The sequence below is a fragment of the Diceros bicornis genome, chromosome 32, assembly GCF_020826845.1.
Source record: "Diceros bicornis minor isolate mBicDic1 chromosome 32, mDicBic1.mat.cur, whole genome shotgun sequence".
Lineage (NCBI taxonomy): Eukaryota > Metazoa > Chordata > Mammalia > Perissodactyla > Rhinocerotidae > Diceros > Diceros bicornis.
Genome location: NC_080771.1, coordinates 77501 through 100000, shown reverse-complemented (window position 1 = coordinate 100000; position 22500 = coordinate 77501).

Below are 22500 nucleotides of genomic sequence, written 5' to 3'. Positions count from 1 at the left end.
TCAGTCTCCACGCGGCAGGCCGGTGGGACGACGAGGCACCCGCCCCCGCGAGGGGAAACGGGCATGCCTCCCCTACCGACTGGACCCCCGTCTCGCCTCAGACACACCATCGTAGCGGTGACCCGAAGGGGTCGCTGGAAACGGGAAACGACACCACCGCTCGGCCTCAGGCACCTGACGGACGACCTGGAGCGCTCCAGGGGCACCACCAAGGACCGGGCGACACACACCCACACACCCGGGGGAGCGTGCGGTGCGGCGGCGGCACGGCCCACCCCACCTCGGGGAGGCCCACTCGCCAGACGCGGCCGAGAGGCCACACGGAGTGTCCACTGCGTCACAAAGACCTCGGCCCCACCGACGCCACAAGGCAGAGGGCGGGAGAGCGAGGTCGGGCCGGGTTCCGCACCCCTGCCTTCCACACACCACCGACGGGCGGGGAGGAGAGGCGAGGGGCCCGTGGGCAGAGCGAGAAGAGCGGGCCCGTTTGACACAAACGCCCGTCCCTCGCCTGGCACGGCTTAGGCCCGGCCCAGGAGAGCGCGACATCACCACATCGATCACCACGGCGCGACACGCCTCACGGAGACAACGACAAGAACAGCGGCAGTCACCGAGGGAGAGACTGCCTCAGCCTCACCGCTTCCCCCCCACCCCCGAGTCGTGCAGCAGCGGGCCACGACCCCAGGAGGTGAACGCCTGACACGCGGTGGCGCGGGAGCCCGAGGCGTGGGGTAGTCGCGACCGCACCGGGGTTGCCTGCGGCGGGGAGCGCACCGGGTAGAGGACCCGCGCCACCTCCCCCGCCGCCCTCGGGTGCTGGAGACCGGAGGCGGCACCGCGGATCGGGACACCTGGGACGCACAGGAGCCGGCGCGCAGGCCCAGCCCAGGCGGGCGGGCTCAAGTGGCAGGGGCAGAACCGGGCCTCCACCCCACGGTCACAGCCCGGAGCCCCGCCACGCGCGTCCAGAGGCCCAACGACTCCCAGGCGACAAACGTCCGGAGACAGCGTGTCAGCACCTATCTGGCAGCGAAAAACGACCATTTCGGGCGAAAGAATGGCCGCACCAGGCGACGGGGCCCACCCACGGATCACGGCGGCACCCCTTGGATCACGGGCCCGGTCACCAGGCCCCCGGCACCACCCCATCGCCACCAGCCCCGGAGCCCCCGCGACCATCTGGTCGACCCCGGAAGTGCGGCGGCAGAGGGGGCGCGGGGGCACGCGGGACCCGCGCCCGGCCGGGTACACCCTCGCCGTCTCGCCCTCGAGGGCAGGCGGCCGGTCCATCCTCCTCTCCGGGGCAGGACTTGGGGAAAAAAAAGATTCCTCAGAGGCGCCCCAGGCGACCGGGCCCCACACGGGCAGGCCGGCGTCCGTCCACGTGCCCCCCTACCCCACCCGGGGCTCCACCTGCCTCTCGAGCCGGTCCCCACCTCCGGACCCAGAGGCTTTCGGAAAACTTGGCGATAGAAATCCAGCGCGACGACCCGGACCCACGCGGTCACGTGTCCGGGACGGGGACGCCCTCTCCCCGGCCCACCCTCGAGGGCGGGGGCCGGTCCGCGCTCTCCTCCGGAGTGGGACTTGAAAAACATCCCTCGGAGTCGCCTCCGACGACCGGGCCGCCACCACGGACGGCCCGGGCCGGTCGGTCCCCACCGCCAGAGCGGGACTCGGAAAACGCGGTGAGAAAAGTCGAGTCCGACGACCCGGAGCCACCCGTGCCCGCGGCCGAGCCGCCGCGGTCTCGCCCTCCACGGGCCTCCCCGCAAGGCCCGGGCCGGTCCCCGACCTCCGGAGCGGGGCGCGAGCAAGAAACCGGTGACACGGAGGGCCCGACGACCCGGGCCGCACGGGGAACGCCAGCCGGGCTCGGGAACTCCCCCCCCACCTCGCCGGCCCCGGTCGGTCCCCGAGGGTCGCAGTGGCACCGGCGTCTGCTGGTCGACCCGTCCGGGCGGCCCCGCACACCCGCCGGCCTCGAGGAGCGCGGCGACAGCCACCTCCCCACACTCTCCTGCACGTCCAATCTCCGCCCGGCGGACGACGCGCCCGCGCCCCAGCACGACCGGGACCGATCCCGCCACTGCCACCGGCCTCCCGGAACTCCGCCTCGGTCACCGCGGCCAAGTCACCTCCCTTGCCGAGGTCGCCGGAGCTCCGGAGGACAGAAACGATATAAAAGCGGCCGCCAGGTGGCACCGGACAACCGGCGCGAACGTCAGCGGGACGGATCCGGATCCCTGGCCGGCCGGGGCGCGCAGCCGGGCCGCCTGGCGGCCAGACCCCGTCCCGACCCACCCCGGGTCCCATCTCCCGGCCCGGCGCGGCCAGGGGGCATCCGCCTCGGGGCTCCCAGCCGGCACGGCGCGACCCCGGCCGCCGGAGAGGGACTCGGAAAACGTGTGTGTTTCGGGCGCTCGCCCGTGAGGGGACGGGGAACATTCCCTCAGAGACGCCAGCAGGGGCGCCGGGACTGCCGGCACCGGCTGGCTTCCCGGGGTGGCCCCGAGCGCTTCCCGGGCTCCCGGGAGGACTCAGGGAAACGCGGCGGGCGGGGCACCGCCAAAACGAAACCGGGCGAGTCGTCAGAGGACGACGACGACAGGGGAACGACGGAGCAACTGTCCGCATCCCGTCACTTCCAACCCGCGACGGCTTCCCAAGGCGGGCAGGCAAAGCCCAGAGGCCGCCGGGGAAACGACGGCGACGCCTGACCGCACGGAGGTTGAAGAGACACGAACGTGTCTCCCTCCGCGCGGGCCGCGACACAGTCCCGAGACAGCGCGCGGGGCTGGGGAGCGTGGGTGCAAATGCACCAGTGGCGACCAGAATATCGATGTCAGCGGTCCTTACCGTCGTGACAAGCGAGCAGACCCACAGAAAGTGGTGGGGGGTGGGGGAAGAGACTTCACAGCCATCCGCTCAACAGATCAGGTTCCAGTACGTCCGTACAAGGCCACGCTGCGAGTGTGTGTGTGTGCGTCTGCACGTGCGTGTGTTTGAGATGAGATACCTGTTGAACTGTTCCCTGAAACTAGAAAACGAAGAAAGGTGTAGATCTTTTGCCGGTTAAAAATAATAACATTAATTGTTTCACGAAGAAAGTTGTAGATCTTTTGCCGGTTAAAAATAATAACATTAATTGTTTCACGAAGAAAGTTGTAGATCTTTTGCCGGTTAAAAATAATAACATTAATTGTTTCACAGAACCGGCCAAACCTGCCAAAACTGAATTTTGGCCATCATGCAAAAGCAACCCACGGGAGTAAAAAGATGGCCTCTCCATCAAATGGGAGTAGGGCGACTGAACATCCACAGGCAAGCAAGCAAACACACAAAAGACCCTTGACCGGGCGGGCCTCGTGGCTTAGCGGTTAAGTGTGCGCGCTCCGCTACTGGCGGCCCGGGTTCGGATCCCGGGCGCGCACCGACGCACCGCTTCTCCGGCCATGCTGGGGCCGCATCCCACGTACGGCAACTAGAAGGACGTGCAGCTATGACATACAACTATCCACTGGGGCTTTGGGGGAAAAATAAATAAAGTTATTTTTAAAAAAAACTTTACTTTTTATACCGTCTTTACTGAAAACACCCTTCTTCCTTTTCCTTGAATATGAAGGTGTTTCCCTTATTAATTTTTAGTAGCTTTAGTCACATATACATATTTTTGTGTGTGTGTGAGGAAGATCAGCCCTGAGCTAACATCCATGCCAATCCTCCTCTTTTTGCTGAGGAAGACTGGCCCTGAGCTAACATCCGTGCCCATCTTCCTCCACTTTATGTGGGATGCCGCCACAGCATGGCCTGACAAGCCGTGCGTCGGTGTGCGCCCGGGATCTGAACCCGGGCCGCCAGCAGCGGAGCGGGAGCACTTAACCGCTACGCCACAGGGCCGGCCCCCTAATCACATACATTAATTAGAATTTTTAGGGGACCGCCCAGCCCAGTGACGTAGCAGTTAAGTTCGCATGCTCCACCTCAGTGGCCCAGGGTTCACTGGTTCGGATCACGGGCTCAGACACACACACCACTCTTAAAGCCGTGCTGAGGTGGCATCCCACATAGAGTCACTAGAAGAATGGACAAGTATGACATACAACTATCTACTGGGGCTTTGGGGAGAAAAGAAAGGAAAATAGGAGGAAGATTGTTAATAGATGTTAGCTCAGGGCCTCAATATGTGTCACAAACATGTGGAAACACGGGCTACTGAACAACTGTTGGATCAATGAGGAAATCACAGGAGAAATCAGAAAACGTTGGCCAGCCATGACGGCCTATGGGTTACAGTTTGGTGCCACTCCACTTCGGCAACCCAGGTTCGGTTCCCAGGCCGTGGAACCACGCCACTCCTTGGTCAGTAGTCATGCCGTGGTGGTGGCTCTCGTAGAAGAACTAGAAGGACTTACAACTAGAATAGACAACTATGTATCAGGGCTTTGGGGAGGAAGTAAATAAAAAGAGGAAGATGAGGCAACAGATGTTAGCTCAGGGCAAATGTTTCCCCAGGCCCCCCCCCCAAAAAAAAATAGTAATCCCTCACTAGAGTTAAAAAAAATATACCTAGAGACAAATCAAAATGAAAACACAACATACCAAAACATATGGGCTGCAGCAAAAGCAGCGCTAAGAGGGAAATGAATAGAAAAACAGGCCTACCTCAACTAAACAAGAAAAATCTCAAATAAACAAGCTTGCCCTATACCTAAAGGAACTAGAAAAAGACCAAACAAAGCCCAAAGTCAGTAGAAGGAAGGAAATAATAAAAATCACAGCAGACATTAATGAAAATAGAGACTAAAAAAAATACATACATAAAATAGAAAGGAAACTAAGATCCAGTTCTTTGAGAAGATAAACAAAATGGGCAAACCCTCAGCCAGAATCACTGAGAAAAAAAGAGAGAAGACTGAAATAGATAAATCAGAAAGGAAAGAAGAGAAGTTACAACAGACACCACAGGAATGCAAAGGATTATAAGAGACTGTTATGAAAAGCTATACGCCCACAGACAGGATGATAACCTAGAAGAAATGGATAAGTTCTTAGAATCCTGCGACCTCCCAAAACTGAATCAAGAAGAAAGAGAGAGGGCCCGCCCGGTGACGTAGCGGTTAAGTTCACCCATTCCGCTGTGGTGGCCCAGGTTCCCTGGTTCGGATCCTGGGTGTGGACCTACTCACCGCTCATGAAGCCATGCTGAGGTGGCGTCCCACATAGAAGAGCTACAACTCTACAACTATGATACAGAGCTATGTAGTGGGGCTTTGGGGAGAAAAAAGAGGAAGATTGGCAACAGATGTTATCGCAGGGCCAATCTTCCTCCAGAAGAAGGAGGAGGAGGAGGAGGAGGAGGAGGAGGAGGAGGAGGAGGAGGAGGAGGAGGAGGAGGAGAAGAAGAAGAAGAAGAAGAAGAAGAAGAAGAAGAAGAAGAAGAAGAAGAAGAAGAAGAAGAAGAAGAAGAGAGAATCTGAATAGACCAATCACAAGTAAAGAGATTGAAACGGTAATCAAAAACCTCTCAGAAAAGAAAAGTCCAGAGCAAGACAGCTCCCCTGGTGAGTTCTACCAAACATCCAAATAAGACTCAATATCTGCCCTTCTCAAATTCTTCCAAAAAATTAAAGAGGAGGGGAAGCTTCCTAACTCATTCTACGAGGCCAATATTACTCTGACATCCGAACCGGACAAGGACAGCATAGAACAAGAAAAATACAGGCCAATATCACTGATGAACATCGATGCAAAAATCCTCAGGGAAATATTAACGACTCGAATACAACACATCCCAAGGATCATCCACCACGACCCAGCGGGATTTATTCCAGGCATGTGGGGATGGTTCCACGTCCACAAATCAATCAAGGTGAACACACCACGTTAACAAAATGAGGAATAAAAACCACGTGACCATCTCAATAGAGGCAGAGGAAGCATTGGACAAGATCCAACATCCATTTATGATAGAAACTCTCGAGAAAATGGGCATGGAAGGAAAGTACCTCAACAGAATGAAGGCCACACATGGCAAACCCACAGCCCAACCTCATACTCAACGGAGAAAAACTGAAAGCCATTCCTCTGAGAACGTGAACAAGACAAGGATGCCAGCTCTCACCACTCTTATTCGGCATACTCCTGGAAGTCTGAGCCAGATCGATGAGGCAAGAAAAGGAAATAAAAGGGATCCAAGTCGGACAGGCAGAAGTGAAACTCTCACTATTGGCGGGTGACACGATTCTCTATATAGAAAACCCTCAGGAATCCACCGAAAACCTCCTGGAAATAATCAACAAATACAGTCGAGTTGCAAGATACAAATCAACAGACAGAAATCAGTTACATTTCGACACACTAACGACAAACTAGTGGAAAGTGAAGTTGAGAATACACTCCCATTTACAATCACCGCACAAAGAAGAAAATAGCAAGGAATAGACTTTACCGAGGAGGTGAAAGACCTATACGCTGAAAACTGTAAGACGTTACCGAGAGAAATCGAAGAAGAAAGAGATGGAAAGATGTTCCATGCTCGTGGATTGGAAGAGTAAACATCGTTAACGAGGTCCGTTTGTACAGAATTCTCTCATCCTCAACTTCCCGACCTTGCCAATAAGATAAGAACGTCACTCTCCTCCTGGGATAGAGAGGACATCTTCCTCGGGGTGTGTGTGTGGAGGGGAGGGTGGTTGGTTGGTTGGTTGACCGACCTCCTGCTTCCAGGAAGCAAAGAAGGAGGGTCAGTCAGCACTCCATTCTTGCACCTGCTCCCTGATGGGGGTAAGGTTTTGCTCGTTTGTTGTTGTCGTCCTCTTTAAAAGCGTCTGTGTGTAGCTCAAAACAATACCCCAGCGTCCTTTCCGTCTCAGTGTTTGACCCGAGGTTTCAGCTTTTGACAGGAGGAGGGACACGTTTCTCTGGGGCACTCATTTTTATGACACGATGGTGTGGGTGAAGAAGGATAAGATGGGCGGGGGTGGGCCCGTGCCTTTTCTTTTCGCACGTGGTGGAGAGACGACTCGGCTCTTGCCAGACGGGATCTCATTTCCCCGTGAACCATCGGGCGGGCTATCAGGGGTAAAGAGGGAGAGCAAAGGTTTGAAGGACGTGGAGAAGATGTGTTCCAGATGCCAGGGTCTCCGGATTTCACCGGAGGCACACGAAAGTCACTGATTTCTGGACCACGTTTACGGCCGATGTCACGCGTAGGTCATTTTGAAACGAGGAGGCTACCGTCTGAGCCAATTTGGATATCGTCTCCAGCTCCCCCGAGCGGTGGAGCTGTGCGAGTCTAAGATGGGGCACATCCAGGGAGAGAATTGTGCCAGGGAAAGGGAGGCAGCAGTAAGTCATCGAGGATAAGGTCTTTAGAGGAGACTGACTCTTCTCAAGTGGATGAGGTAGCAGGAGATTTTTGTTTCATGGGTGTTAGCTATACGGGTTGGGAGGGAGCCGGGGGAGGGGCGGGGGCTTGTGGTGGTGGGGACACGGGTGGTGTTTATGTCCTGGTTAAGGTGAAAACACTCTTCAAGTGGAGATTTTTGTGCAAGGGTCCGGTCTGGCAGGACGGGAGGGTGCGGGTGGGTCCATTTAGCACGAAATCAGAAGAATCTGTAGCAGTAGTCCAGCCTCAGGCCTTTTGAGAAATAGGCAGAGAGGGGAGTTGAGCTTCATTCGTGACGGCAACCGGGACCTCAGGAGTAACAACTTCCATGTAAGAAGTAAAACTAGAACATGCTGTAGGAGGAAGAATTCTAAGAGAAAGAATTGGGGGTACAGGGCCAGCAAAGAGATTTTAAGACTTGACCTCAGAAGCGTGATCCATAAAAAGAAATGGAGACATTGGAAATCATCAAAATTAAACTCCTAGGTTCTGTGAAACACCCTCTTAAGAGGACGAAACGACCAAGGACAGAGTCTGGGGGCAGAAAATCTGTGCAAACCACACCTCTGATTGGAATTTGTAAAGAACCCTCAAAATGCAGTAGCAGTATCTTGGGAAAAAAAAAAATCCAAATACACAATAAACAAAAAGACAGAGCAGGCATCTCACATGGAGAGGAGGAGATAACCGATGAATTTACAAATCTGCACGTGAAAAGATGTGAGCCGTTTCCTGGAGATGCAAATGAGAATCGGAGTGAGATATCCTCGGGACACATTTGTCAGAATGCCTTCAGCAAAATACGAGAACAGTATCAAACTGCTAGCGAGGTCGCGGACGGACAGGCCGAGTCACTCACTCACGCCTCCCTGGTGGTGATGTAAAGTGGCATGGCCACTGCGGAAAACAGCGTGGGGGTTTCCAAGACTCACCAGCAACAACGACAAGAAAAAAACGACGACAGAAAATTGCAACCTCTAAGCCCTCGGAACGTCCTGCCTCCTAAGAGTGTCTTTGTTTAGCTGGGGCCTTGGGTGGTTGAGGGCCCCAGTGTGATTTCTGGCGCGGGGTCGGGGGGGGTGGGGGGCGTGGGGGGGTGGGGGGGGGCTCGGGCCGTGCGGTCTCAGGTGGAGCTCCAGGAAGTCAGCTTCGTGGAGCCCTGTGAGTCCTTCTGGGGAGGCAGGCATCAAGCTCAAGGGTGCTCTGGAGGACACCACGCCCGAGCGGCCCGAGAACTTTCATGTTCATTCACGAAAAATCCTGGACACGAATGTTCTCAGCAGCTCTGTTCATCACAGCCCCGGATGGGAAACCACACAGATGTCTGATAAATAAATGGCAAGCAATAGGATATACTGGAGTATATGAGGAAGCCATTTGGTGTAAAACGAATTCAGCCTGACCTTGTTTTTCCAAAAGGGCCAGATGTGGCCTTTGAGCATAGATTGTCTATCTGCTTTAGGCATTTACTAGGCCACAAAGACAAGAATAAATGCCCTTAAGCTAAAGTAACTTCCCCCACATCAGCATTTCCTGGAGGGTAAGCCTCTCTCTCTCTAGGCTAAGGATTGATTGCTGACCCGCTGTGACCACCCAGCTGGGGACCACAGACCTGCTCTCTGCAGTGTTCATCAATTGCTGTGTGAATCGCTGTGCCGGGTAGGCAGGCCCGGCAGGCAGGCCGGGCAATCTCGTGAGTGCTGTAAAAGGGACATTCCAATCCTGTGCGATAGACACTCTGACGGTATATAACCACGCGGTACACCCCACTTCTTTGGCGCCCTTCCTTCCTTGGGGAAGGAAGGCCCTGGGCTATGTGGTCCTCAAATTTGGCTCATAATAAACTCACCCCAATTCTGATTTATAGATTGGTTATGGATTACTTGCGTCAACCTGTCCTTCAACAGTCCCCCTCCCTTGCCTATGTCGCCGGAGCTCCGGAGCACAGAAACTATATAAAAGCGGCCGCTAGATGGCACCGGACAATCAGCACAAACGTCCCCGGGAGGGAGGGAGGGATCCGGAGCGCGGGCCCGCGAGAGTGCACAGCCTCCGCCCACCGCCCCGATCGTGTCCTGGCCCACCTCGGATCATGACTCTCACCCTGGGGCGGCCGGGAGGGCGTCCCGCGAGGCCCCCGGGCGTCCACCTCGGAGGTCCCAGCCGGCACGGCACAACCCCGGGCGCAGAAGGAGGACTTGGAAAGCTGAGGGGGAGGGGCAGTTGCTGGGAAGGAGACAGACTCCCCACACCACTCCCGGGCCGGGCCTGGGCCGGGCCGGGCCGGCTGGCTGATGCAGACGTGGAAAATTCCCTCGGAGACACCAGCAGGGGGGCTGGGGCTGCCGGCACCTGCTTCCCGGAGTGGCCTGAGTGCTTCCCTGGCTCCCGGGAGGGCTTCGGAAAACGTGGCGGGCGGGGACTGTCAAACCGAAACCACGCAGGCCTCGTCAGAGGACGACAACAATGACAGAGGAAGAACGGAGGAATTGTTTGTACCCTGTCACTTCCAGGCCACAAGGTCTTTCTAAGGCGGACAGACAAATCCCAGAGGCCACTGAGGAAATGACTGATACACTTGACCACAGCAAAGTTTAAAAGACAAAATGTGTCTCTGCACGGGCCACAAAAAAAGGTCCAAAGACAACACACAGGGGTGGGGAGCATGGGTGCAAATGCATGAGTGAGTGGGGATAAGAATACTGATTTCAGCAGTCCTTACCATCACGACAAACAAGCAAACCCACAAAAATGGTAGGGGGTAGGAGGCAGAGACTTCACAGCCATCCACTCAAGAAATCAAGTTCCAGTACATCCGTACAAGGCCACGCTGAGAGTGCGTGTGTGTGTGTGTGTGTGTGTGTGTGTGTGTGTGTGTGTGTGTGTGTTTGAAATGAGGTAAATGTTGACGTTGAACCGTTCCATGAAAGTACAAAAAAATATTTGTAGATCTTCTGCCATTAAATTTTTTTTTTTAACAGTGCACTTATTTCCCTCAAAAAAGAAAGGAAAAGAAGATTATGAAAGGCAAACAGAGGGGCCGGCCAGGTGTCGTAGCGGTGATGTTCACACACTCTGCTTCAGCGGCCCAGGGTTCACCCGTTTGGATCCTGGGCACAGACAGACCTACTCAGCGATCATCAAGCCACGCTGAGGCAGTGTCCCACATAGAGCAACTAAAAGGAGGTATAACTATGACATACATACAACTATCTACTGGGGCTCCGGGGAGAAAAAAAGAGAGGAAAAAAGGAGGAAGGTTGGTAATAGATGTTAGCTCAGGGCCTCAGTACGCGTCACAAACATGTGGAAACTAAACAACGGGCTACTGAACAGCTATTGGATCAATGGAGAAATCAAAAAAATATCGGGCCAGCTCTGATGGCCTAGGGGTTAAAGTTTGGTGCGCTCCACTTCGGCAGGCAGCTCAGGTTCCGTTCCCAGGCGTGGAACCACGCCGCTTCTCAGTCAGTAGTCACGCTGCGGTGGTGGGCTCACACAGAAGAACTAGAAGGACTTACAACTAGAATATATGTGGCAGGGCTTTGGGGAGAAAAAAAATAAAAAGAGGAAGATTGGCAACAGATGTCAGCTCAGGGCCTACCCCGCCCCCCCGCCAAAAAAAGAAAATTAAAGATTAAAAAAACATTTGAAAAGGCAAACATAGAGAGCAAAACAGGTAAAAAGCCAAAACCTTAGTCCTCTGCATACAGAGGCCTCTTCCTTTTTGAGCCTAGGAAAGTATTTTGACTAAACATAGAATTCCTGTCCTTGGTGTAGATTCACTCAAAGGTAAAGCAAAACCTGATACAATTTCCTTAACAAGAGCAGACTGGAAGTTAGAGAAGACTATGCTTTTAAGAAAGAGGAAACCAAATTCTAATTTTGCACCAGCTTACTTCTGATACTAAAACTCAGTTACCGAATCAAATCCATCTCCATCTTAACCAACTTGACCACACACAAAACTTTTTCCTCAGAGTTGTTTTTTCCCCACACACTTTTCACAGGCTTTTTAAAAAAACAAGAATGGCTATTTTTTATACCGTCTTCACTGAAAACATCCATCTTCCTTTCCATGAAGACAAAGACGTTTCCCTTATTAATTGTTAGTAGCTTCAGTCACATATATTAGTTAGAACTTTTAGAGGCCGGCCCAGTGGCGTAGCGGTTAAGTTTGCGTGCTCCGCCTCAGCTGCCGGGGGTCCACCGGTTCAGATCTTGGGCTCGGGCCTACGCACAGCTCATCAAGCCATGCTGAGGCGGCATCTCACATAGAGCAACTGGAAGGACGTACAACTATGACATACAACGATCTACTGCGGCTCTGGGGAGGAAAAAAATAAAAGGAAAAAAGGAGGAAGATGGGCAATAGATGTTAGCTCAGGGCCGATGTCCCAGATAATTTAATTAATTGATTGATCGATTGATTGATGGCTTCATTAAAGAATTTATAACGCCTAGAAACCTTAATTTTTAGTGAGAACTAAGAGGTAAGCAACTGTGAACTGTTTTGTCCGTTAGCATTTTGTGGCTTGGCAAATCCTATGAACACTTTATAATTTTTAGAAACATGTCATTTCATAGCATACTCTTCATAAAGCACAAGACATGTTTATTAATAGTCCCAAACATCTTTTAGTTTCTCTGTCCTCAGAAGCCAACAGTGGATAAACCTATATTTAGTCGTTAAGGTCTAATATTTTATCCTATTTGGAAACGATCTAGCTATTCAATTAATGTTTTTTTTTAAAGATTTTACTTATTTATTTTTCCCCCAACGCCCCAGTAGCTAGCTGTCTGTCATAGCTGCACATCCTCCTAGTTGCTGTATGTGGGACCCGGCCTCAGCGTGGCCGGAGAAGCGGTGCGTCGGTGCGATCCCGGGATCCGAACCCGGGCCGCCAGCAGCGGAGCGCGCGCACTTAACCGCTAAGCCACGGGGCTGGCCCTTCAATTAATGTTTTATCCCTTAATTTCACGTAGCCAAACATCCAGGTTTCAAGCTACCAAAGAGATTTTGGAAGTTGTTTTAAGTACACATGCCAGGGCCGGCCCCGTGGCTTAGCGGTTAAGTGCGCGCGCTCCGCTGCTGGCGGCCCGGGTTCGGATCCCGGGCGCGCACCGACGCACCGCTTCTCCGGCCACGCTGAGGCCACGTCCCACATACAGCAACTAGAAGGATGTGCAGCTGTGACAGACAACTATCTACTGGGGCTTTGGGTGAAAAAAAAAGGAGGAGGATTGGCACTAGATGTTAGCTCAGAGCCGGTCTTCCTCAGTAAAAAAAAAAAAAAAAAAGAGGAAGACAAGCATGGATGTTAGCTCAGGGCTGATCTTCCTCACACACACACACACACACACACAAAATAAGTACACATGCCATAAAATGTAACTCCTGCTAAAAGTTTATCAGAGTGACGTCAGCATCATGGTGGCATGAGTTGTTCCCTTCGCCTCTCCCCTCTAAGGTACAACCAAACAGACGTCTACTGACCGACACAGGGATTCCCTACACAGCACAACAAGATGCTGAGAGATCCATGCGGCTGTAGGGGAGGAAGGCAAACCCTCTACCGTCTTTAGGTCCTTCTGGCTGGGCTACAAATTAAATCGACACGAGATGGAGTAACAGGAGAAAATCAAACAAAGCTTTAGAACGTGTATACACGGGAGAGACTCAGGAAAAGGGAACAACTCACCAACACGGCCGAGCTGCCAGTTTAAATATTATCTTCAGCTTTAGCTTTTTAGACAGAGGAGGACCTTGGGGGTAGTGGTTTGGGATTTCAAAGAGGAGGAAGGCAATTTACACGGCGTTGGAAACGTAAATGGGCCAACTACAGACAAGGTGAGCTGAGACACATGTTTTACATGACATTAAAGTTATGTGATGGCATTAGTCCATCCCTGGAATAGCCCCTTCTATTTTAAATTCTTTTAGGCAGTTGGGGGGAGGTCAGAGTTCCTTTCAGAGTCTTTTGTTCTTAAAAACAATCAAGCCAAAGAGACACATTTTGGGTTGGCCCAGTCTGATCCCCCACACAGCTATACATCTGAAGGTGGGTGGACCGGACCCTCGGGAAGCCCTGGAACTAGGGAAGCGGCCCCTTCCTCCTGACGGTGGCGACGATGCAGGACATGGGTCCTCAAGCTGCAGCCAGCGTGACTGTGAGTGGAGGCAGGGGCAGCCCAGCCTGCGTGCAAACACTCACGGAGTGGCAGATGCCTGGCCTGTGAGAGCACCCACCGAGCGGTGGCAGTCCTGCCCGCATGAACTTGGAGTGGCCCGACCGGCACAACTGTGAGCAGATGGGGCAGGAACAGAAAAAACAGCCCCCTGTCACCCCCGCCCCCGCCGTGGCAGGTGGAGTCTGTGGCCAGAAGCATTAGAAGCCACAGCAGAAGCGGTGACCCAACCCCGCTTCACCAGCCGGGGGGGCCGCATATGAGTCCCTGGGTCCCTGGGCTCCCACCAGTGACGGCACACCTGTGAACCCAGCACCCCTGGCAGCAGTGCAACCGGCACCCCAAGACAACCTGGGAACAGCAGTGCAGGTGGTGCACGGGACAGCAGTGTGTGAGCCCACGGAGAGCCAGTGGAGGAACACAAGACCCGGGCAATCAGAACCAAAGTAACTGAAGCCTGACCCAAATAAGAGAAGGCCGTGACTACCACAAATGTGCCCCAGCAGAGGATCCATTCATCAAACAGCATGAAGATCGACAGTACAGTAACACAGCAGAACAGAAGGAAAATGACAACTCTCCAGAAACCAAACCCGAAGTCACAGACGATGACCATCTGACAGAGAACTCAAGACAGCTGCCCTAGGGGGCGGCCCCGTGGCTTAGCGGTGAAGTGCATGCGCTCCGCTACCGGTGGCCCGGGTTCGGGTCCGGGCGCGTACCGACGCATCGCCTGTCCAGCCATGCTGAGGCGGCGTCCCACATACAGCAACTAGAAGGGTGTGCAACTATGACACACAACTGCGTCCTGGGGATTTGGGGAGAAAAAGGGGGGGAAAAAAGGAGGAGGATTGGCAACAGATGTCAGCTCAGGGCCGGTCTTCCTCAGAACAAAAAAAAAGAGGAGGATTGGCATGAATGTCAGCTCAGTGCCGATCTTCCTCACACACACACACACACACACACACACACACACACACACACAGAGAAAACAACTGTCATAGAGAAACTCAACGAGTTACATAAAAACTCAGACAGAAGGACAGTTCGAGGAGCTCAAGAATAAAATTAACGAACAGAAGGAATACTTCAACAAAGAGATTGGAGCTCTAATAGAAAAACCAAACAGAAACTCTAGATATGAAGGACACAAATAGTGAGATTAAAAAATAAGGTTAAAGGCATTAAAAAAAAAAAAAAAAAAAGAGCAGACCCTATGGAGGAGAGAATTAGTGAGGTCTAAGATAGAAGCCTAGAAATGCTCCAGGTAGAGGAGGAGAGAGAACTAAGATTTTTAAAAAACCACGAAATTCTTTGAGAAATATCCAGCTCGATTAGGAAAAGTAACATAAGGCTTATAATCTCCCAGAGGGAGGAGAAGACAGGGAGAAAGGAGCAGAGAGCTTCTTCAAAGAAATGATTGCTGAGAACTTCCCAAACCTGGGGAAGGAACTGGACCTGCAAGTGCTGTGCGAGTCTAAGATGGGGCACATCCAGGGAGAGAATTGTGCCAGGGAAAGGGAGGCAGCAGTAAGTCATTGAGGATAAGGTCTTTAGAGGAGAGCGACTCTTCTCAAGTGGATGAGGTAGAAGGAGACCGGCTGGATGTGTGTGTGTGTGTGTGTGTGTGTGTGTGTGTGTGTGTGTGTGTGTGTGCGTGTGTGTGTGCGTGTGAGGAAGATCAGCCCTGAGCTAACATCCACGCTAATCCTCCTCTCTTTGCTGAGGAAGACCGGCTCTGAGCTAACATCTACATTGCCAATCCTCCTCTTCTTTTTCCCCAGAGCCCCAGTAGATGGCTGTATGTCACAGTTGCACATCCTTCCAGTTGCTCTATGTGGGTGTGGGAGATCAAGATTTGGCCACCCTGAAATATATCTCTTTACCTTTTTTTTTTTTTTTACTTTGAGAATTTTCAAAGGGCCCTGGAACTTCTCAAAGACATTTGCTCTCTTCCTATAAGGAGGAAGATACTAAACTTATTAGGCTTATTCAGTATGTTAAATTACATGGAAAGCATTGTCAGACAAGTGACGATAAGCCTGCTCAGGTGCTATTATGTGGGTAAATGTTATTCATATAGGTGTTTTAAAATTGTATAACGTTACTGAAATGCTGATCTGTCCTGATTATCAGTCATAATTCTGGTTATTATTATTTTAAAGTGTTGTATGTCACAAAATTAACCAAATTTCTTTGTCAATTGCCATTTTGAGGTCTTGTTGTTTACAGACTTATTTCTTTGCTCTAATGCTTTTGCAAAATATGTTTCAACTTCAGAAAAATTCATGGAAAGGACTCTGATATTTACACTGGAATACAGGTTTCTGACAAACTTTCTGATCACGAAAATGAACGTGGTAAGAAATTACAGAAATCTGATGGAGAAACCGACTTCATGAAGCTGCTAACAAAAAGGTTGGGATCAAGAATGGATTACACAGGACTGAATCAACTGATAAGGATAATTATAATTTCTATGATTTTTCATTTGAAGTGTTGCTGAATTTTCAATGTTTTGTTTTTTCAGATTTAAGGAAAACTTTTTCTCTTTTCTCCTGAGCTAGCTATGATTTATAGCAATTTGGTAAATGATATTTTTGTCAGTAAAATTGAAATATTTATCTTTTTCTCTCTATCTGATCCCTCAAATTTGGAAACTCTTAGTGAGTGAGTATTGTTGTTTTCATGGCAATATAGTTACTTGCATAAGTTCAATAAGAATCTGTTCTCCTTATCACAGGACACAATTGGAAACACTGGTTATGTTACCAAGGTTGTAACTGGAACATCATATTTGCGATATCACCCTGCAGCTTCTGAGGAATGAAGATTTGACTTTATGGAATAAAGCCACATGGAAATATTGGCCTGGTACCTTATGTTCCAAGCAGCACTTACCAGGATAAGTCAAGAATGTCACTTATCTGTCAGGTACAAGGAACCTCGAAATATTTGGGGGGAACCTCAGAAGAGAGGAATTCACCCAAATCTATGGGTATTGCAGACAAAGTCTGATGACAAAATCCTTGGCTTTGCTTTCCTGGCCTCGAGAGACCTTTAAAGTTCAATGTGAGATTCCTTATCAAAAGTTCCAGCAAAGCAGATTTAAAAGAGCCTATGTGATCAACTGCTATTCTTGCTGTACTTATGTAAATAATTGGGCCAACTCTATTGGAACTAGACTTATTTTGCAAACTAGTTTTAATTTTGCTATCTTAATAAAAATGAGGGTGATTTTGGAGAGAAAAATTATATTTCGGTAAAAACTATTTCAGTATAAATTTGCGGATATTAGATCCTAGTTTTGTTGTCTTTTGAGGTTTTTGTCTTATATCTGTTGACTGGACTGGATCCTGATTTCTTCTAGTCTCCTGAAACATCTGGCGACAGATGTCCAAACTAACGTTTTTGATTTTTTTCCATCATTTTCATTGGAAATCGCTGAAAACTAAACCTGCCCTTTTTCCTGAAGACTTACAAACTGAAGCCGATGGACTGGACTTGACATAAACTTAAGAGATGACCTGACGACACCATCAGAGACATTTTAAACTGCAAAAGATACTTGGACGCTGACATCTAAAATGCTTCTTCACTGGCTGTCCTCTGAACTCAAAAACACGTTTCCAATCGGCTCCAACCATTAACCTTGTTTCTCTTTTGTTTCCATAGAAATGCTTCTATTAAATACTTGATTGCTTGCTTCCACAATATAGGCGTCACCTTGAGAGCCCACCTGCATCACCACCTTCTGAAATGAACTTAATTGAACCGACCTATTATCAGGACTAAGAAACGTGTTCAGTGAGATGAAACAATCTACCAACTCAGCTTCTGGACTATGAAACTTCTGTAAGTTTCAAAAGGACTGTGAAACTTTTAGTTTCAGAGGCGGGACTGTGGGAGATCAAGATTTGGCCACCCTGAAATATATCTCTTTACCTTGATTGTTTTCTCTGAGGGACATTTGACCTCCCCCACTAACTGCCTAAAGAATTCGACATGGTGGCTCCTTCCTGGAACAGATCTTCTATCATGATGGCTGTAATGATCATGTAAAATAGATGTTACAATGGGAGGGGCACCAAGCCCCTTTTATCCCAAAACTCTAACTCTCCCTGACCACATTCTCTACAGCTGACCCCGAAAAGAATGGTCCTCCTGCCCTCTGAAGTCCCAGGCCACTACCCACCCCCAACACGCTCCTCGCCTTTAGCTGCAATACTTAGGCAAGCAGCTTAGACAGAGGGACGAGTTGCTCATTTCTGAGTTTCTCCCATGTATACATGTTCTTAAACTTGGTATTATTTTCTCCTGCTAACCTGTCTCGTCGATTATTTGGCCAGCCATAAGAACCTTAAGGGAAAGGGCAGAGGGAGATTCTCCCTCTTCCCCCGACATGGGACACGGCCTCAGCATGGCCGGAGAAGCGGTGCGTCGGCGCGCGCCCGGGATCCGAACCGGGGCCGCCAGCAGCGGAGCGCGCGCACATAACCGCTAAGCCACGGGGCCGGCCCTGACCAGCTGGAGTTTTGTTTCGTGTGTGTTAGCTATTGAGGCGGGGGAGCGGCAAGGAGGGAGAGGGGTGGTGGGGGTGGGGGTGGGGGTGGTGTGTCTGCTCTGGGTGAGGCGAGAAAACTCCCCAAGTGGAGATTTTTGTAGAAGGGTCCGGTCCGGCAGGACGGGAGGGTGCGCGTGGGTCCATTTAGCGAGCAATCAGAAGAATCTGTAGTCGCTGAGACTCAGGCCTCTTGGGAAAGAAGCAGAGAGAGGAGTTGAGCTTTGTTCCTCAGAGCAACTGGCGCCTCACGGGTAACCACAGAAGGTTCCCAGAACAAATGAAGTTGCGGGAGCCAGCGTGCCCTGTGTGCTGCTCTCAGCCCGAAGGCGGGCAGGCGGGCAGCTGCTCCCGTCCTGCACTCTCCCACGGTCCGGGTCCCGCCCCCAGCCCCACTCGCACCCACAGGGGAGGGCGGCCCCGGAACAAGTCTCCTCTCATCCACCATCATCTCGCCACCCTGACGGCTTTGCCCGAGATACCAACTCGGCTGTACCCACGCCCATGCGGGATTTTCCTTCGGACGAGGGGCCCGGGTTCACCACGGAGGATGAAACCCCTAGCCTTCCGTTGCCAAGTGGGTGGGACTCGCCAGCCAGGGGGGGGGGGAAGGGAGGTCAGGCCCATTCACTCCAATGGGCCTCACGGAATGGTTTCATTGAAATGCAGAAAGCTCTGCGGTCAAGTCGGAGCCTTTCACTTCGCCTCGGGCGTCTCTCCACTGAATGGCTCTCTTCAACTCCCCCACCCTTAGGCTGCAGCTTCCAAACTGCAGGGAGAGAGGGAGGGAGCATGGATGTCTGAGAAGCGCGACTCCTCTGGGACAGAAAGAGCACCCCCCCCGCCCCCGCTTTCCCTAACCCGCTAAACCACTTGAGAATCAGGGCCGTGGGGACTGACGTCCCGGTTTACGTCTTCCTCACTGCGTGGCGCGTGGCACGGGGCGGGGGCGGGATGGGGAGCCGAATCAAAGGGGGACACCAAACAGATAATCTCGGTGTGTCGGAGTTCACGGGACAAACGCGGGCTTGGAGTCCCGAGGGCCGGGAGAGGCCTGGCAGGGGATGGTTTGACTCATCCACCCTGGGTTACGGGCCCAGCAAGCAAACTCCTAACTGGCGACGCTCTGCTCTAGGTGCAGGTTTTGATCATTCGTCTTCAAGTCCGCTGGATCGGTCTGTCCTCCCTCTCCCACCTGCTTCCCGCGGGAGGTCCTCAGTCTCGTGCCGCATACCCACTGGCGATTTCACGCATCGCCTCCTCACCCTTAAGAAGAGGAAGGATGATGGACAAACATGAAGGAACCCCCACCGACAGCACCTCCGAGTGAACGGGGGGGGGGGGGAGGGGCTCTCTCTCAGTGGGCGAACGGTGACTCCAAGTCGTGATCCCGAGATTTGACTTTAAAAATCAAATAACCCTGGAACAGTGAACTCGACGAGGAGGATGTGAACGTACCTCGTGCCACTGCCGTACGATTATGAAGGGTGAAAAGGCTAGGTTGTAAGTGCTGTCCATCTTGAAGCACCATTTTAAAGAACAGAACAATAAACACCCTCTCTCCTTGACCCGGAGCAGGGGATTGCCTGCGTCTGTCAGAGAGGGTCACGTCACCTGCACCGTGACCCACCAGGGTTCAGCCATTTGAAATCGGTCCTTCCTCTCGAGGTGACTAAAACTCGCCAATGACAGCAGGTTGTAGGCGCTGTCATTCCCGTCAAGGAAAGGCAGGGAGAATTTCAGCGTTTCAAAGCATACCCTGTCCCCCTTTCACAGCAAGTACCAGCTGAATTATGTGTAATTTCTGAATCGGCTTTCTCCCGGAGTCACTTCACTTCTCTCTCTTGGTGGTGGTGGTGGTGGTGGGGGGGGCAGGGCGCGCCGTGGGGGGGAGGCGGGGCGGCACTTGGAACCAGCGCAGAGCAGCTAAGGCTGTTGCCAAATCTTTCTGTCGGTGCCCACGCATGCAGACTGTGTGTGACCCGAAGGATGTACAGCATCCCACTGAGGGGTGAGGGTGGGGGAGTTTCCGGTGTGTAAGCCTGCGTTCAGCAGGCATAGGGGAGGAGAAACGATGTTCCCGCCGCTATCCCCCTTCTGAGTCCTTGGCTGAGCCCACCCCGGCCCGGTAACAAAAAGACAGATCCAGAAGAGAACGACAGAGAGATTAGGAACGCGTGCAAGGGCACGTCACTCGGGGAGAAGCCTAAAGCGGAAGTCACTCGAAGTGGCGGCTCTGACTGAATTCCAGCTCCTAGAGCACGTCACACCACGGACAATCCAGTTGTAGCGAAATGACAGGAGAAAGGAAAGCGGCTCTAGGCTTCCGAGGCCAGCCACCTGTGGGAAGGTCAATCAAGAGATGGGAGGAGTCAAGGTTTTGTTTGAAACAGAGTCCTCCGGGCTAGCGTCTGGGCTGACAAGCGTCCTCCTGGTTCAGGGAGGGCACCTTTCCCGTGGGAGCTTCATCTCCCGATTTCAGGTCAGGACGACAAGGGAGAGGTCCCGTGCCCTTCTCGCGCCCGCTGTTTCTCAAGGCCAGGGCCTCGAATTCCAAAGAACCCATGTGCCAGAGCGGGTCGATGTGGGGGCAACCTATTCCGGCTCCCTGACTTCACAGGGAAGACTGCTCTCTCCTCATTCTAGGGAAAGCTCCCAAACCACCGTCACCCAGTACGGTCCACCTACACCAACCGTCCCTCCCTCCTTTCGAAATAATTTCTGCAGTGGCAGAAGGACGGACATGCCACACACGCCCCCCAGTCCACCTTCACCTCCACCCCCACCGTCTGCTTCCTTGAGGGCCGAAAGTGCTGCGTCCGAGAACGGAACGGGACTCGGAAACATTCTAAAGGGATGACTCGGGCCTGCCTGTTGAAAAAAGCACCCTGCCGTTAATCTGATTGGTCTTTCCCCGGGGTGTGTGTGTGTGTGGGGGGAGGGGGCGTTGTTAATTTTGAGGTGATGCGAATGTCCTGGAAATAAATATATATTGGTGACGGCTGTGCCACTGTGTGAATAGACTCCCAAGGCCCACCGGCTGGTGCACTTTTTAAAGGCTTGATTTTACAGGACGTGACCTCAATTTTCAGAGTGATGAAAATTAGGTAGGTGGGTCGGTCTGCAGGTAGTCGGCTTGTCGGTGGGTCTCCCTACCTTTATCACATACACACATAAAGGGAAGAGACAGACAGACGGAGACGGAGACAGCTAGTTCGTTATCGACACTGGGCACAGACATTCATCTGAGTGCTCTTACCCGTTCCCCAAGCTAATAACGTCTGTGTAGATCAAGATCACCCACATAGGAGAACGAGAACCACTTCCCAACAAGCAAGAGGGTCGGTGGGCCTCCACCTCCACCTCCACCTCCACCTCCACCTCCACCTCCACCACTTGCATTTGGCAGAGGAGTGGGAAAGCCGGATGGTGGCAAAAAAAGGAAGGCCCATCCCGACGAGAGGTGTTTGGCGTGTGGAAAAGCTGGAGGCGGGCTGACTAGAAGAAGGGCGTCCTATGTAACGGGGGGGGGGGGGGGGGGGAGCAGATTTGCTTTCCTCTTTGCTCCCAAGTTGGGTGGGAGGGAGAGGTCCTAAGTCAGGGGCCCAAATGAGGACAGCCGTCAGTTGAGTGGTGACCCTGAATCTCTGAGCGTTTTGGGCCCATCGCCGCGGAGGTGTGCTTTGGGCTTTGCAGCCCGAAAGCCCTCCTCCTGTGAGTTTTCCGCCGGACGCCTTTTGTGGAAAGAGAAACTCGATTGTGCTGCCTGCCTGCCTCCGTCCCTGCCAGCCTCCCTTCTTTCCTCCTGCTCCGTTCCCTCCCCCCTCCTCGCTCTAGCTCTCTGAATACAAAGTAAGGACAGTAATTGTTTTTTTCTGTTTTGACATTTTTTACTTACTTACTTACTTACCTTTTTATTTATTTATTTATTTATTTATTTATTTATTTATTTATTTACTTATTTATTTATTTGTTTGTTTGTTTGTTTGTTTGTTTGTTTGTTTATTTATTTATTTATTTATTTCCCCCAAAGCCCCAGTAGATAGCTGTACGTCCTAGTTGCACATCCTTCTAGTTGCTGTACGTGGGACGCGGCCTCAGCGTGGCCGGAGAAGCGGTGCGTCGGTGCGCGCCGGCGATCCGAAACCTGGCCGCCAGCATCGTAGCGCGCGCACTTCACCGCTGAGCCACGGGGCCCGCGCAAGGAAAGGACAGCCATTGTGATAGCTCCATTTAGAGACATACGCCGACGCTCCCAAGTGTCCGCGCCCTGCATTTTTCTGTATGTTACCAATTTCTCTCTCCAGGCCTTGTCTAGTGGCACGCGGCAATCTTTGTCAATGATAAAAATTATTGT